The sequence below is a fragment of the Cotesia typhae genome, unplaced genomic scaffold, assembly GCF_013202065.1.
Source record: "Cotesia typhae breed Kobodo isofemale line unplaced genomic scaffold, CoteBio_Ctyphae contig_5, whole genome shotgun sequence".
Taxonomy (NCBI): domain Eukaryota; kingdom Metazoa; phylum Arthropoda; class Insecta; order Hymenoptera; family Braconidae; genus Cotesia; species Cotesia typhae.
Window position 1 is genome coordinate 11,449,853 of NW_027423757.1, and position 19,444 is coordinate 11,469,296.

The following is a 19,444-nucleotide window of genomic DNA, read 5'->3' on the forward strand; positions in this document are numbered from 1 at the left end:
TGAGTTATAATATTATATTTCATAGAGCTAATAACAAGACGGAGGACTTTATACCTGCAATAAATTACAACCCAACTTGTGCTTTCTTCTATTCCACTTGGCCTCTGTAAGGTAAAGGCTAAGGTTTTTCAATATACATACATAATGGAATGGAGTGTCCCCGAAGGACAATGGAGGGTTCGGATGAAAACAAAACGTCCCAACTTAAATTACCTATTGAAACGGATAGATGTTGTTGCTGGAGCTGTAGAAATACTCTCAACCCGGTGTGTGTAGTCGGGTAGTTTGTAGTTGCACTCAAGTATACTCGGGCGAGGATAGTTATAGTCAGTAGCGCTATTTTATGGAGGGAAAATCGCGAATGGTACGGATTCATCGGTTTCCATTTACCTACTTTACCCATTTTCAAGTTACGGTTCAACGAAACGATTTTTCTACAATGGGTTACTAGGAAAGTGAAAGAAATTTTTAAAGAAACATTTCCTGCTACTACTTTAGAACTAGGGGTGGAAAAAATTGAAAGGAGATATTCTTGTGATAATTTATTTTATTAAATAAAAGGCTCCGTAAGGTTCTAGAATTATTTTTGAAGCTAATGATTGAATAAATTGACTTCTAGAATAATTTTTATAAGTTTATAACAATCATTACAATTTTCTAGAGCTTTTGTAAGACATAAAAATTTTTTTTTCTTTATATTACGGATAAATTAAGTTCTAGAAAATTTGTCAAGGCCTAAAATAATTTTTATAATTTTCTATCAATTATTAGAGCTTTCCAAAGCTGTGTAAATCATACAAAAATTTTTGTTTCTACTAGATAATGGAAGAATTGAGCTTAAGAAAATTAATTTAATCTTAGAATAATTTTTTTTAGCTAATTAATAAATAAATTGAGTTATAGAAAAATTTTTATAAGTTTCTAAAAATTGTTTCAAGTTTCTAGAGCTTTTGTAAGCCATAAAAAAATTTTATTTAGTTAATTAATCGACAAATTAAGTTCTAGAAAATTTATCGAGGCCTAAAATAATTTTTACAATTTTCTATGAATTACTAAAATATTCTAGAGCTTTGTAAATCTAAAAAAAGAAATATTTTTTTAGCTAAATTATGAACAAGTTAATTTCTAGACAATTTATAAAATTTTATAAAAATTTTTGAACTCTAGAGTAATATTTATAATACTCTAGACTATTTTTTCATCTAATTTTTTATCCAAAAATTTTATGACTCCTGGAATATTTAAATAATTCAGTACATTTAAAAGTTTCTAAAGAATTACCAGAATTACAGTTTATTATTGTAAAAAAAAAATAATTTTGTTAGCTTGGTGATAAATAAACTCCTCAAACTATCCTCCAAAGGATTAATTAATTAGATAATCAAAAATAATATAATAAATAAGCGTTGTAAATGAATTATGAATATAATTGAATATAAATAACTTTTAACAGACCGTTGTTGAATTAGTTAGTTCGTAAAGCAGAAGCATATTACATACTATAATGAAAGCAAGTATAATAAAATAATTCCAGTAATATACCCGGGCAAAGTACTTAACGACTTAAAATGTTTGAGAAAGAATGGACGAATAAGCGACAGGAGAAAACTCGTGAAGTTGAGTGTACGAGAGAGAAAAGAATTAAATAGGAATAGAAGCTTTGGAAAAACCTGGCTGAAGTAATGTTGAGGTAAAGTTCCCTTTACCTACCAGGCACAGAACAAGGTACGAGCGGCGTACTTATACTATTACGGTACAAAGTACACGTACACGAAGCTCATTTTCGGGTAACTACCAACTTCTAATGACATACAATAGATATACTGTGCCTTCTTATTTTATGAATGTAATTAGACTTTTCCCGGAACAACCGGGTTCCAATTCCAACGCCGTGCAGTTCATAAATCTTCCGGCTTATAAATTAAATAAATAATATTTAAACTAATACCGATTGTTCGAAAAGTAGATAATGAGTCATAAATAAAATGCTTAGTACATGAAACACCTTTTATCTTTCAAAGTTTAAGTCGCTGCTTTGGAAAGAACGTATGGGTAGTATATCTACATAGACGCATCGCAGCCGAGTAATTTTCTTAGTCACGAAAAAGTTTAGGGCTTAGGTTTTAATAAATAATCTGAGGAATAATAAATTCCAAACACGCGACATCAACCGCCATTCATTTTAATTCGGAAAATTGATAGGATGTGCAGCTAGGATTTAAGTTAACTAGAATAGAAAATACGAGCTTTTCATTTTGAATTTTTAGTCTTTTGTACTTTGTTTTTGTTCATTTATTATTTATTCTTAATTGGACTGTTATCATATTAGAGCGATTATAATTTTGTTTGAAATGATACTTTATTTTTTATTTAATATTTAATAATTGTGATTAGTTTAATTTTTTTTTGTTCAAAAAATTAATTTATTTATTTGATTATTCTGGACACAAAATTTTTTTTATTCTTTTAAAAATTCTTGAAAGATTTTCAACTAAAATTTGAATAAATTTTTGACAAGTTCAAAATAATTAATTTTTTAAAATAATCTAACTGTCTAATTATTAATTTATATTTCTCTAATTTATCAAAGCTTTCAAGAAAAAATCAAAAAAAAAAATTAAATTCTAAAATTCCAATAAAATAAAACAACACCGTATGTTCTCCGACACTTAGTCCCTAAAATTATTATCATCATAAATAAATAGAGTGATGTAGCACCTGTAGAGCCCATCAGAACACACCCGTGAGCTTACAGGTCATTAAAAGCCGCACAGTAGTCGCAGTTAAATTTTTTTCGATATTTACAATCACAAAAGACGTAAACTGAAATACGCTTGGTCATAAGTCATAAGCAAGCTCAGAGAATATTCCGGCGCGAAACAGGAGAAAAAAAAATCCCGAAAAACAAAAATAAAACTAAAATGCCTCGACCTCGTCGGAGAGGAAGAATGAGAATTAAAACTCCCGTCGAACGGTTTGAAAACGAAACCTGCAAAATTACTGGCTCCTGTCGAGGTCCTTTATCTCTTTCTTTATCCCTCGAATCCGTACTCGGTCTTCAGGTTGTACGCTGTTATTCGTTATCCTGTATAGTGTGTATATGTATATGTATACACATCATACCTAAGGCATTAATTCCCCGACCGATATTTCCCGTGAGACGGGCTGCGTCGCGGTCGCCGAGAATATTCACGGAACAGTGAGTGAGTATGTGGATGAGAATGAGGATGAGGATATAAATGTGAATGTGAACGTGTTTTTGAATGTAAATGTGTAAGAGGATGAGAGTGAGGTGGCTCGAGTACTACGCGGTATAATACCGTGAGGATATGAGGCACCTCGGGGGTGAACCAGCGAGGGAGTGAGGGAGTTAAGTCTCGAGAAAAAGACCGTGAGAGGACTTTTACCATGCGATAGAAGGTGGAAGATGCAGAAAGTAAACCCTCTGGAATATACATCACCACTCTTCTCTCTTCTCATCGAGCGGTTTATGGGGTAAACGGGCACTGCTATTCTACCTTACATTGTACTCTGAAGACACATCCACCAAGTTAATCTGCTGAGAAACGTAAGAGGCCCACTTTCATGATAAGTCTGGGAAATATTGTCTAATCAACTTTTTATTGATTTATTATTGGTGTAACTAGAGGCTGAAAAAAAAAAAAAAAAAAAAAAACATCCAAAATCACTACTGTGCTTTAGAGTTGTGATAGTTGAAAGAACTATTCAATTTTTGATAATCTTTTACTATCGATTCAGGACAATTGATGGTTTCGATTAATCCTCTTAGAAAATCAATTTAATGATTTTTTGTAGAGTAAAAAAATGGATGGGAAATCAAAATAAAAAATTTAGTTGGAAAAAAAATTAATCTTTTGTTGGAAAAATTGAGAATGTTAAAAATATTGATAAAAATTTTTTTTATTTTTTATGTATACAAAAAATGAATTAAATTTGAACCGAGATAATTATTTTGAAGAATTTTTTTTCTTAAATCAAGCAAAAAATTCTGATGTAAAAATTTTTATTTTCTTGAAATTTAAAGTTACTGTTTTTTCTTAACCCAGGATCTATTTTTTCTATCAGTATCAAAAATTTAAAGAACTAACTTCATTTTAATCATCAATTTTATATTATAGAATCATTTTAAGTTGATAAAAGTCGAGAAAACTCCGATAAAAGCCGATGATTTTTTTGTATAAAACAGAAACGTCGATATTAAACTGTCTATTTACCAGCCAAACAAAGTTCAACCGAGCAGTTACTTGTATTACATTGACAAAAACTAGGTTTCATTTCTACTAGGGAAAATCAGACAGTAGACAGTGTAGCGAGAAGAGCTTTCTCGAGAAAGAAGTCAAGTCTAAGAAGAATATCAGCAAAAGAAGAAACGAAAGGAAGGAAGAGCAGCAATTGAGTAAGATTAAGTAATGACGGTTAAGTGAGAGCAAGAGGAAAGAAGATAGGAACAATATAACAGAACCAGGTCTCTCTTTGTTTGGTAATGGCTGGATACTACATACTATATACCTCGAAAAACCCGGGATAGGACCTGAGGATAGATAGGATGCCCGCGAGCTCTCAACTTGCTTCCTGCCGCAGAACCCGGGCCGCGATCCCTTCTAATTGACGGCTCTCGCGATCTTTTACCTTTACCTTTACTTATATTACCTACTCACTAACTGAGGCTGGTTCTGGATACACGGATACACGGTAAACCGTCATTCCCCCCTTGAAATTCCCCTCTGACCCCTCTCGATGCCACGGCCCCTGATCTGGCCCGTGGCAAAGAGTTACATGTACCGTCAGACTTAAACACTCTCGAAGGCTCAGGAATTGATGCACGAATCATCTCAGCCTCCTCTCCTCTTCCCATCACACACCAGAGATCCTTTTCTTGCATACTCCGTTCAGATAAAAATAAGAGGACGCGGATCGTGTGAGTGTGTATTGGTAAAAAAAATTTTCGTGGAAAAAAATCTTTAAAATAAGTAAATAAAATTGAAGGAAAAAAATATTACGCCCGGCTGAGGCTGACTTTACTCCCAAACCGGTTGATGCAAATGACGTGTTGTTTTAGCTGGTAAATATTATTATTTGTCGCTGGTTGATTACTGCCGAGAAACGGTTTATATTTATCAGTTTTGCTGTGAAATTTTTGTTTTACACGCGAATTATGGTGAATAATTTTTTGGGAATTTTTTTAAAGACTTTTTTTTTGGAAAAAATCCCTCCAAAATTTGATAAAAAAATTTTTTAATTTTTATTTTTTAATTACAGTTTCAAAATATTTAATTTAGAAATTTTCCTTTTTTTTATTTAAATTAAAATTAATAATGATAATTTTTTTTAAATTATTAATTTAATTTATTCGAATTAATAATTATTTTTAAAATGCATTACTTAATTGTTTTTTTAATCATAAATTAAAAAAAAAAAAAAAGGTTTAAGTAATGTTTTAATAAAATTAAAGCTTAAAATTTTTTTTATCTAATGATTGACTAAATAAATATTAAAACGGAGTATAAAAATAATTTATTATCAATAATTACCTCAGATATATAATCCATAACACAATTTAACCGATTATTCTCAGGGTTTATTTTCTCAGTAATAATAGGCTATCAAGTGGGTGAGAAATTCGCTCCTAAGATTAAAATATTATAGAATAAGAAGTTATTAGATTCGCTGAGGCTATATAATTACGGCATTATGTGGTTAAAGTATATTTTATTAGTAAACAATTTGCATGTCCAAAATACTCACCCGGTAATGCGATTACAGCGACTTAATAGATAACCATTATTTACGTTACAAATTAAACATCTTTACCACTAAATCCGAGACTAAATCATTATTCAATTAATTACAAAACCTCTAAAAAAGTGAATAACCCGTCTATTAAAAAATATTACACGGAGCTTCAATTCATTTACACCTTTGGTTAGTTTTCTGCTCTTCTGTTTTCCATTGTCCTACGCCTACCCGTCGCAATAATAACAATAATTAAATTCATAAAATACTTGACAAAAAATAAATAAAAAACGCATCGAATCATCGAGTCGGGATGAAATAAAACTATCAAGTTAAAAATAAAAATATCAACACACACAACAAAGACAGACAAAGATAGGTTGATTGATTTAAGTTTATTTCGGTCAAGGCATATCGCCAAATGCCTAAACTTTATTTACAATATTAATAATAATAAAAATAACATTTTTTATTTAAATGATGACTTAATAATAATTTTATTGAGAACTAACTTTCTCAACTCTATCTTTATTTTACAATACGCTCCATAATTAATTGTACCACTGTAATCCTTTGTGAGCGATTAATTTATTATTATTATTATTATTATTATATTATTGATTATTTTCAATTTTGACTAATTCATAGTTTCATAGAGTGCAGAATTAAACTTAAATTCATTTTACATGGTCAGGATGAAGTTTGTGCTTAATTAATTCATTGAAAGCATTTTTAAAAAAATTAATCTATATTATTAAGATAATAAGAAAAATTTTTTGTCCAGGATAATTATATGATAAAATCGGTTTTTTTTAACATCCCGATGTTATACTCATCAAGACCTTTCATTTGAGTACCCACATCAATTTTTCATATATTTATATATATTATATATATGTATATATCAAAAATATATAAAAATGCATGTCGGTACTCAAATGAAAGCTTTTGATGAGTGTAACATCAGGATGAGCTCATATCTTTAAAAGCGTCAATATTGAAGAAAATACAGTGCAATTATACAAAAGTCATGATTTAATAAAGCAAAATTTGTGGCTGCTAGTTCATATTATTATAATTATTAATAATTAAAATTAAAAGTTTTTTTTGAATAAATTTAAAATGTGAAAGAGATAATTTTCATTTTTACAAAAAAAAAAATTCTTGGCTCAAAAATTAAAAATAATTTTTGATGATTTAGAAAATGGATTAAAAAACAACAATATTTATATTTTTGTACCAGCTTTATTTCTAAAATACATTACATATTTTTCAATAATAAAATCTAAAAATTCCAACAATGATTGTTGAACAAAAATTTAAATTGAATTTTTCAAAAAATCAATTCAAATTAAAATTTCATCATATATACACGAGTAATACCAAAAACATGTTTTAAAACCCTTCAATATAAATACTCGGACGCGACAATTCATCTAGAGAAAGCTCGACAAGAATAAGGACAGAGTTATAAACCAACAAAAGACGGAAACGAATATGTACTACAAAGAAGAACCAGAAGAAGAAGAAGAAGGAGCGATGCTTTAGCGTGAATTTATTCGGGGGGATGGATAGTATTTGGTGCAGCTGAAAGTCAGAACCGCACAGCAGAGCACAGAAGAGGAAATACGTATTGTTGTGCTCTGCTCTCTACTCTCCTCAAACTCTCCTATAGGATAGGAATATCGATCGTATGGCCGCGGTTAGTCCAGTGCACGGCGACGCGAGATGAAGCCTTCGAGGCGTGGAAATCGACGTGGACGAATCGCGCTGGCTGTCCCTTTCTCTCAGCGAACTACAGCGGTGGCGGCGGCGTTAAACCCAACGATCGAGGGTTAGCCGTGGCAGTTCGCCACTATACCTATACATAGCACATAAAATGCCGTATCCAGCGCACGCACTCGCGAGGGGATGATCGTCACGCACGTACGCACGAGCTCAGCTTATTCCGCCCCTTCCTTTTTTTTTTTTTTTTCTTTCCACCGGCCTCTTTTCACCGTTTCTAGTCCCTTTACTCCGCCACACACATACACACCTATACACACACAGCCAATTCTGTCGAGCTAAGCCTTACAGGCCGTATGGTGTTGTTCGGAGATTCATGGAATAGAAAATAGAAGTGAATTCGTTGTCTAGGGAAAGAAAACTCGATCGGTTATCGCTTTGGGACTTGTCCTTTTATTTTTTCCAACTTTCATTCAATAAAATTCACGACGTCGACGAAAATTAAAATGAAAACGTTAAAATTCATCTTCCTCCGGTATTTACAAATTTACGTTTACAAAACACATTACAATGTCTTTATTCCAGGGTTTTGTCCTCGTCCTCCCCCTTAGCAGGGGACCAAACTCCCGAGCGTCTTTCTTACCTTCTATCTTGTTGTTATTCTTCCCCTTTCCTCTGTTCCATTCGACTTTAGTCCTTTGAATAATCGCGGTATCTCATGAACATCGAGGATACACCTAATACCTAATACCTGGGCTAGGTACTTCTGGGCAAAACCTCCTCTCCTCCTTTACTTCCACTCGGCATTGTCTATCCTCGACTCTCAATTCTGTACTCCTTTCGCTATTATATTTCGAGGTCTATAATATCTAGACGGCGGTAATCTGTAAGAGGTTCTTACTCTGCCTTTCTATTTCCCTGCACACAACACACCTTTAGAACTATGGAACTATATAGCTGTAGGACTGTGTTATAGAACACTACTGGCTACCATTATGCCTCTTAGCAGAGGCTAGACAACGGAAACTTGCTTCCAGTGGTATCGCGACAATCGATTACCAAAGCTTCTCTAGCTCCGGTGCGCTAACCAGAGGGTTTGGATTTGGTTTAGGTTCACTGCTGCTGAGTTCAGGGTATTGTTAGGTCTAAGGTAGAAGGATTGAGCTAAACTGAGGATATCTATGATGATTGATTATATTTATAATTATTTAATTTTTTTTAAATTCAAAGAACTTTTGTCCTCCTTAAAATTTTCTTGGTGCAAGAAGTTTTTTTTTTGGTGCAGAATTTACCTTAATAAAAAAATTAACGATTCAAAAATAAAAATTTCGAACCAACAAAATGCTCATGAAGAATAATCTAATTAGATTATTTCAAATCAAGAAAAAAATTCTTGAATCAAATAAAATTTGCTTAAACCAAGAAAAATTTCTCAGTTTAAAAATTTTTCTACTTAAATCAAGGCTCTTCAAAATAATTTTTTAGGCTCAAGAATTATTCTCTTTACTCAATTAAAATTTTTTTTAACTCTAGCATGAAATAGTATTAATTAATAAAAAATTATTTTTGTCTATTTTCTCCAACGCGATGTTGCATAATAAAAATCAAGGAGGTAAATTAAACTTAGATTGATCCTTAGTACACAATTGACATTTGAAACTTGTAGTATCGACGAACTATTTTAAGCGATGCTTTGGAAGCTCCCAAATTAGAGAGAAAAAATTTATTTTTAACTTCTATGATATCAGTATTGTCGTAAGTGTTAAATATATTAATTTGAGCATCGTACAAATATAACAATAATAACCGTAGGGGGTTGTTTACTTCATAAATTTGGAAAAGGGATGGTTGGATATTTCAGCAGATCCCGCATTGTCACAGTTTTTATTGTTTCCTGTATCTTCCTTGCATCGTACGGTATGTCACAGTTATAAATATGTATTGCTGGCGATGTACATTAATCAGGGAATTAACCGCGGGAATAATACTCGAGAAGCGTCTCACGTGGCCTACTAGTCGCAGTGCGTGGGTATGAGTATGGGGTGAGAATTAAATTGAAGGGGAGCTGAAGAAATCGATGATGAGCTGCCTGATGAAAAATGTAAGAGAAAAGAGGAAAGCGGGTTGCTGGTTCCTGTTCGTGTTCGTGCTCGTGCTTGTCTATATATATTATAGGTGACAGATATAGTATATAGCATGGAGGATAGAGGATAGAGGAAAACGGCTGAAATAAGGAAGGGCTCTATCTCGCCCAACGCGCTCGTTAAGCCCAACGTATATCGCGGGCTGTTACACACGACAAGAAAATGCGCAGATGCGCGCCAGAAATGCGCGCCGTTTTATCAACCACTCGCTTTTGTATTTTTATTTTAACCGTAGAATTTATTTTTGTTATTTTATTTTATCAATTAGATCTAAAAATAGTATTTATTGATTTATTTATAAAAATAAAAATAAAAATAAAAATTATTTGAAGTTTTAAAAAGAATTAAAAAAATTTAATTATTCAAAGCGAGCAAAAAAGTATTTTTAATTATTAAAGGACTTTAAAATTAAAAAAAAAATTTTTTAATAAAAATTAAGTTTAGAAAAAAATTATTAAAAAAAATTTAATATATTTAATAATAATTTTAATTATTAAAAGGAGCTATATATGAAAATGAAAACTAATTGGAATTTTTTGAAATTAATTATTGAAATTTGGACAGAAAAAAATTAATGAAGCGAAATAAAAAAAAAAAAAAAAAAATGAGAAGTACACACAAAAAAAAAAAAATTTCGTGCGCCAAAAAAATCATAAAGTAAACAAAAGTTATTTTGGAGCAAGAAGAAATTTTTTTTTGCTCTAGAAACTTTGACTAAATTCAAGAAATTTTCAATCTTTCTTAATATTTTTTTGAGCCAAGAAAATTTACACTCCAGTCAAGAATTTTTTTTTTCAATTTATTATTAAACAAAAATTGAGTATAGAAAACAATTTTTGATGAAAATTTAATGAAGAAAATCTATAAGAATAATTAATGAAAAAAAAAAAAAAAAAAAAAGTGAGAAAATTTTCCCCTAACAAAATATCAAAGATATAATATTTATGTTTATATATTTGTATTTATTACAAGTACAAGGACTTATCTTGAGGAATAAAGGAAGAATAATAATGCAGGTACAGTACTAAAACTCGTTTTAAAGGTCAGAGCCGAAAGTTAAAGTGAAAATTAGTAAGAATGTCGTAGCTTAGACATGAATACTAAAGGTAGAAGGTGGAAGGTAAAAGACGGGTATATACAGGTATACAGTAAACACCTTGTACTTTTCTATGGTGTGTTGGGAAATTCCCAAGTTAATAATCCTCGGACTAATCCCTGTGACTAAGTGTTTACACTTCCGGCAAACAATTTCCGAGTTTTAAGTTTAAAGTCGGATTTTTCACGAACTGGGAATAATTTAAGTGTGTAATAATTAAATATTAATTAATACAAGCTTCGGACGTGGATATTTCAGGACTTTGAGTTTATAGAATAGTACAAGAGGAGAGTAGAGTACTCGTCTTCAGTTTTTGCCCGTATGGCAAGCAATGGTTTGGTATAGCAGCGTAATTCTCTTACAAAGCCCGGGGGACAAGGACAGAAAATGGAAGAACGGCAGAATAGAATATAGTAGCAAGCAAGTAAAAGATCAGAGACAGCACTGGCACAGAGGAATAGCACATAGTAGAGTACAGAGTACAGAGAAAGAGTATACCGTTACGTGGGCAAACGAGCGACGAAGCTATTGTAGAATGAACGAGTAGAGCCATTGCCATAGCCAGTACCGTTCTCTATCTGTCTCTATACTTTAGCAGCAGCAGCAGCAGCATCAGAGAGAAACTGCCGTGTATCTGCAGACTGGTACACCAGCAAATATAGAGTAAGAGTGTAAGTAAAGGGGTGGAATGGAACGGGAACGAATTGCTCCATGAGCAAGAATACAGAGTAGAGAGCAGTCGCGAATAACCGGCAAAGCGAAAGCAAAAGAGAAAACACAAATGAGAATAAGAGGAGGAACACTGAGAGACAGACAGACCAAGCACCACCGAATCCACGAGAATCGAGAAAGGAAGAAAATGAAAGAGTACGATGCCATTGCACGCTACACACTCCACGCTGCACAGAGAGTTTAAATAAAACTTTTGTTTTTTCAGCTACATTCATTCATTAATTTTATTTCCTTCTGTTTTTATTTCAATTTACTCGGTCTTACTGCTCCTGCTTCTGCTGCTGGAAATTTTGCTGAGTTGATATTTTTTGGACCCTCAAATTCATCTGATGGGGTTGATGGTACTTTATGATTTTATTGGTGGTTATTAATTATTGAGCTAAGCCTGGATAAATTTTATTAGAATATTGAATTAGTTTTTTTCTGTAAAATTTAAAAATTTTTGTAAATATTCTCAGATTTTTGTAATAAAATTAGCAGAAATTTTACGAAACTGACAACTACAACTTTGTAATTGTCAAAAAAATTTAAATGCTCCGAATTACTATTAGAAATATTAAAAAATCTGAGCATATTTTATAATTAATTTTTTTCAGTATATAATTCGTTGCAAAAATCACAAGTAGAACTTAAAAAAAAAAATTTACCCCAAACTTCAAAAATAGAACATTTTGCTTGAAAAGCAAATTTGATTAAATTTAGTGAAGTTTCGCTGGTTACCTAACAGTCGAATCGATTGACCACCTTATGTATGTATACATACATATATATATATATTAGGGTGGGTCAAAAAAATCGAATAATTTATTTTTGACTTTATACTCTGAAAAATAGGTTCGTAGACACCTAAAAAGAATTCTCTCCAAGTATAAGCTCTTAATTATAACGGGAAGGTCCTCCGCTTTGCGGGTTTCTATTTTTTTCGAATAATCAGATAAAAAAATTTATATCTCTGCTTCCAACTGCTTGGAAAAATATTCCGTGGCATAGATTTTGTGAGAAATTGAATGCTTTACAAAAAAGGTCTCTTATGACTTTTTCAAAAACTCAACCGATTAAAAGATATTCATAGTTGAAGTTTGGCTATTTTAAGGAAAATATTCGTTTTTATTATGAATTTTATAAGTCGATGAAAAAAATTATTTCGGATTGCGGAACTCATGATTTTGTAGGAAATTTACTGCTCTACAAAAATGGTCTCTTATGATTTTTGATTAAGTGAAGCCGTTACGAGATATTCATCGTCAAACATTAACGAATATCAATATTTCCAGTTTTTGATCAATAATTCGATAAATTTTAATTTAAACTATGAGTTTCAGGAAAATTTACATAAATTTGAGTTTCGATCGATAAAGAAATGTTATAAACAATTTTTTTAATATTGTTTTCAGTCTTGAGCTTGTTTGATTGCATTAAAACAAGAAATTAGAGCATTTTTTCGACATATAGCCAATGATTAGTTTAATTTGAAGTGAATGACATATTTCTTTGTCAAATTTAATATGAAAAGTATTGAATCAAGTGAGAAACAACCAGTATTTAACTTTTTTATAGATAAATTTTTTATTGAATTATCAATTGCAATATAATTGTCTATATTTTTAACATAACAGTACGCTATTACTATAAATAATTTCTTTTATTACAATTTGGGAATGTTTTTGATGTTCTTTGACAACTTGTAATAAGTACTGGAATTGTTCTTCATTTTTGTCAAGCATTGATTATATTCACTGACTAATGCAACAGCTCGCTCTGCTGAATCATTGACAACTTTTAGTTGTTGAAAGTATTCTTTATTTTCGAGATAACTCTCATTAGTAGGCCATAATTCAACATCGACATCAAGAAAGTCATACGGTAGATCGAAGATTTTGAAAAGATTTAATGACTTTTTAGACACAAAGTCACTCAGAGTTCTCTGCGCCAATGAATTCAAATCTTTTTAGCAATTACAAATCTTTTAGCTTTAGAATCTGTACCTTCACGAGTATTAACAGCTTCAACAATACGTTTTTTTACTTCTAATGGAACGCCATCGTCAAACAGTGATAAAATGGCAAGTTCATCGCTCAAATACCATAAGTGCGAAATCATTTTTTCACACGTAGCTGAAGAAATCAAAGGATTGATATGTTTGTACTCCAATAAATTTTTCATAAACTGCAAGTCATGATAAGCAGCAGTTGTTGCAGAAGTTGATGAAAACCAAGCTTTTAAATACAATGTGACTATAAAAATACAGAAATGACGAAGACCATGCAATTCTTTCTGAGAGAGTTTGAATTCATCTCTGAATAGATACATTTTCAAACTATAAATGGCCTTAGCCATCCATCTAGCATGATGAACAGCACCAGGACGTTTGAAAGAAATCTTTTCTTGAGGCATTTCTCCAAGGAAAATCAATGATAATTCCAATAATTCTTTATCTAACTTATTATAACATTTCTTTATCGATCGAAACTCAAATTTATGTAAATTTTCCTGAAACTCATAGTTTAAATTAAAATTTATCGAATTATTGATCAAAAACTGGAAATATTGATATTCGTTAATGTTTGACGATGAATATCTCGTAACGGCTTCACTTAATCAAAAATCATAAGAGACCATTTTTGTAGAGCAGTAAATTTCCTACAAAATCATGAGTTCCGCAATCCGAAATAATTTTTTTCATCGACTTATAAAATTCATAATAAAAACGAATATTTTCCTTAAAATAGCCAAACTTCAACTATGAATATCTTTTAATCGGTTGAGTTTTTGAAAAAGTCATAAGAGACCTTTTTGTAAAGCATTCAATTTCTCACAAAATCTATGCCACGGAATATTTTTCCAAGCAGTTGGAAGCGAGATATAAATTTTTTTATCTGATTATTCGAAAAAAATAGAAACCCGCAAAGCGGAGGACCTTCCCGTTATAATTAAGAGCTTATACTTGGAGAGAATTCTTTTTAGGTGTCTACGAACCTATTTTTCAGAGTATAAAATCAAAAATAAATTATTCGATTTTTTTGACCCACCCTAATATATATATATCATCAAGATAGTATACATATATACGGAAGCCATTCGCCTGCGGTTGAGCAGAGTATCGAGCGATCGAGAGAGAACTAAATTCAGCGCTGGTGAGTGCGTGCGTCTCGCGATTAGCTCTCACAACATCGTCACCGTCGTCCTTGTGCAATGTGTAGCACATATATACCTCCGTCCATCCATCCACCCGTATACATATACATATACAGCAAACATGAACATGAACATGAGCATGGTAAAGCGAACGAGCACGCTCGAAGAGACGTTGGACGTTGAGACGCAAAATGAAAGGGACACATCAACGCGAGCAGAGGAACACCTGCAATACCCGTTCTCACATATCTTTAGCATCCACACTTACGCTCTGACATAGCCACACATCCTCATACACGCTGACACAAAGCGACAACGACAACCAGGGAGCATCAGTTGGCCGGATACACGATACCAGAAAATAACCCAAGACGCAGTTTTGTTTCCTCTCCTGTTTGGCAGCTCGCGTAATTCAACGCACACTCAGGACGCAAAAGGTAGCAAGAAGGGTGTCTTTTGCCGCGGGGTTCTGTTCTGCCTTCTATTCCTTTCATTCGGCATTTCAGGAGCGAGGAAATAGAAGGTGAAGCAGAGTACAGAAGAGGAGTCACCAAAGGACCAAACTAAGACGACAGCCAAGACGAAAGACGACGATGAGTAGTACGAATGTGAGGGTAAAGAGAGATGAGGAAAACGAATGGAAGTACTTACCGGTGAGTGAGCGAGCGAGGGTTGGGTTGGGTTGGGTTCGCTTGGATTGTATGTATAGAGGCCGAGGACGAGGACGAAGATAGGGCAAGCCGTTATTTAGCCGGCCGTCCCTTCGCGACCTGACTCACCCCATCACCCATCACCCTCGCCCACTCGCGCCCACATCCTCACCCTCACCTTCTATTACGCTAGTCCTCTAGGTATGTCTGTCTGTGGGTGTGTGCTTGTGTGTCTACACAGGGAAAGAGAGAATGGTGGGCTGCCACGTCCAACGGGTCCCTCCGGCCATATCTCCGGAGGTTGCCTCCACTTGCTCACACTAGCACGTTTCGCGTCTCACGTCTCACATCCTGCACCTACTCAGCTCTCAGCTCCGAGCTCCAAGTTAGTTTCTGCTCTGCTCATTCCAACTAACCCTCCGAGCTATCGAGGTCTATGTATGTATATAGCTGATGCTGGTGCTTTGGCCAAACTCACACCAGTCGCTATATACCCGCAGAATACGTCGATCCTATCCCTCGTCCTTGAAGACGCGAAAGACGCAACGTTGCTTTTATTTCACCGATCAAACGTTCGACAGCTCGAATTTTCGGGTTTAGGTTACGGAGGAAAAAATATAAATGCTTTTTAAAAATTATTTTCAAGAATTATAATTTTTGTTTGAATTTTTATCATTTGAAAAATTATTCAAATTTTTATTTGATTGAATTTTTATCTTGTAAATATTAAAATATGCCAATGATCAGGAATAATAGTTAGTTTGATTTAAAGTTAATGTTTAAATATGTTATTCGCTTGATCTAGTGGTCACGAATAAACGCAACTATAAAAATGAGTTCAGAGCGGATGGTCACACACTAATAAAAAAACCGAAAGTATTTATTAGAGTTTAAAATTTCAATGTGTCGGTTCGAATTTTAAATTGTTAAAAGTTCAGTTTTAAATTGTAATTTTGACAAATTTTTAAAAATTCACAATTTTATTAAATTTCATAAATTTGAATTAATTTATACTTAGTCATAGACTGATAGAATAATTAACTTAATTTAAGACAAAAATCTTGAATTACAAAAATTATTTTTAAAAATTGTTTTTTCTTGAATTTTTTATTTGATTTAAAAAAAATTTATCTTGAAACAATTTTTTTGTCACTATTTATGATTCCAAATTTTTAAAACAACTTTTCGAAGTACAAACTATCAATCTAATCTTTTGTATAAAAAGAAAACTTCCAAATAATCAATAGTAAGATTTAATTGTCTCTTCAAACAAGACAATTCTCAAAAATCGAACTATTAACGGCTCATAAACCCTCCCCTTTAAAACCTAAAATTGCTCACTACTTATCCTGGCACCAATAAAAAGGATTCAAGAAAGTAACGGAGTAATAAATCGTTTAAAAGAGCCAGGCGGTGAACAGCTGGGGAGGAATAGCCAGGACGTAGGCGCAAAACAATTTCGCTCTCACATAAACATAAACATTTTATCTACATCCAGGCAACCTCCACATACACATCCACATGTATACAATACTTGGCAATTCTATTCGGATAGAAGTAAAGTTGCAAGTTGTAGTTGGGAGTTGGGAGTTAGTCTCGCTGTTTTACCAACCGCTGACCCATAAAGTGGCGGGTGGAGGAGGAGGAGGTAGGATAGGTAGTAGGACTTGTGCCTTTACTTGTACGGCGCACCATTCGCTCGTATTACGGAAGTGAACTTTTCAAGTTCCCGCGACACTGACCCACTTTACTCCCTGATACTTGCACTGCCGAGCGGTATATAGTAGTTATATCTTCTCCCCACACCCCCAAGGCTGTACACTCTACGTTATATACGTTCTACTCTACTATACGTATGAATAAGGTACAGTATCAGCCGCTCTCACTTTCCTCGGCTGACTCTCCCCCTCATGCCAACCACTTTTTCTACTTAATCATGAGTTTGCTACATATATATGTACTTATGTTATGTATTACATATTTTATTCCATTTCATTTTATTTTTATTTGGAAAAGTGTACACAAAAAAAAAATTTATTTGAATCAAGTAAATAATTTTGAAGAAATTTTATCTTTTTGGTTTGAATTAAAAAATTCTTAAATTAAGCAATTTTTCTTGATTTAAATCAATTTTATTTGATTCAAAAATTTTTCGTCTTGATTTAAGTTAATTTTTTTTTTTTCAATGTATTAATAACAAAAACAACAACAACTATTTCCTTTTAGAAAATTTCTAAAATTTTTTGAAAAAATAACAAATGACCGACTTAATATCTTACATTGTGCATCATAAGTCGTACATAATGGTACTTAATTCTATGCTATATGATTTTAACGGCGACAAGTGTGTGCTGGCGTTAAATTAAACTGCGTATTATACATCAAACATCGTGCAAGTGAACCAAAAGTAAACTACACATGTTTCATACACCACATGTACCTCTGATGATATATATAGCAAATATGTGTTGCATAAAGGTTTAATACACATTAAAGCCCGACATTCACACACATCGACGCTCAGCTCGGAAATTACACGGTCTTTGCTCGATACAAACACAGTTAAGTTGCGAGTTGTGAGGGGGCGTTCGATCCGCTCGGTTGAGACGCGGCAATTCCTAACACCGGAAGAGGCTTTTAAGCCTCCACAAGTCCCCAGGATCACGCGACATCATGAGTTACCCACTTTGTGCCGACGAAACGTTGCCAAATCTCCGATGCTTGCAGTCCGAAATTTGTTTTGGGAGGAAATTGTTGGCTGGGGACAAAAGTTTTTGAGTAATTAATGAAACACTGACTTGTATTTGTAGTTAATTTTTCTTTGATTTGATTTTTGGTACTAATCTATATAATTAAGAAATGACTTTTTATCTTGTGAAATATTAATAATTTTAAAAATATAAGCTCATCCCGATATTACACTCATTGAGACCTTTCATTTGAGTACCCACATCAATTTTTCATATATTTATATATATTATATATATGTATATATCAAAAATATATCAAAATGCATGTGGGTACTCAAATGAAAGCTCTTGATGAGTGTAGCATTGGGATGAGCCTATATTTAAAAAAATGTCAATAATTAAAAAATTATAGTGTAATTTAACAAAAGTCATTATTTAATAAAGCAAAATTTCATTGATTCACAGTTCACAAGTCAAGCCAGCCACATAGTGACTGTAAGGTTGCTAGTATTAATTAAAAAAATTTTTTATATAATTTTCATCCACCTGCGGGTAACCAAAAGTTCCAAATTACCCGGGTTTGATTCTCCGATAGAATTCTTGCGCATAAAATAATACAAAAGTCGTGTATTTACTTACACTAGGCGTGGTATCGGCGGCAAAGAACCGATTGGAAAGTAAAGCCGCGTTCTGAAGACAACAAAGAGAGGAAAAGGGAGAGCTGATGTATGACCGGTGATCGCGAGCACGAAATCCGAGGGAGTAAGGAGCGAGGAGTTAATAAGAGATAAAGAGACCGAAGACCAAGTAAGAGGATTCAAGATTCAAGACAGCAGCAGCAGGCAAGCAGCTTTGCTTTGCTTTGGGTTTCATTTGACGGCGTGGCTTGGTACGCTCTGCCTGCAGTGAGTTGGGTATTTATGGGCCGGGGGAGAGCGCGGTCTGGGGTCGTCGGCAGGCCCAACATCCAACATCCTATATACTATCCAGTGAAGCCAGGCGGCCATCACCCGTCATAGAGAGACAGGATGCGAGGGTCTGCCGCGAATTCCCGAATGCCCGATCGGAATTACGCGGCTCTATTCGAGGTGTGAGCGGTGAAAAAAAATTTTATTTCTTTTTAATTTATCGCAGCAACAAATTTTCCTGGAATATCAAGTTCTAGCTGATCATTTTTCCAACGAATCTGCTCCTCGATTCACAAACTGCAATTCAAGACGAGCAATCGGTTGGGCTTCCGAGCGCGAAATTGGAGAGTCACCGCACTTAAATTTGATATTGTGTATTTAATATTAAATTAAATATATTTCATACAGAGGACGTACATATACACTTGAAAGATTGAACACACGTGCAAGTATTGAGTCTAAGTGGATGAATCTAAATAGAAAGGGGAATTGATTTGATGATGGGCTGCAGGGAAAAGAAAATATACAAAAGATGCGTGGGTGAAGAATTCGAAAGAAGAAATATCTCTGTCTCTGTCGTCTACTTTCTCTCTATCTCGTCAGTCGTGTG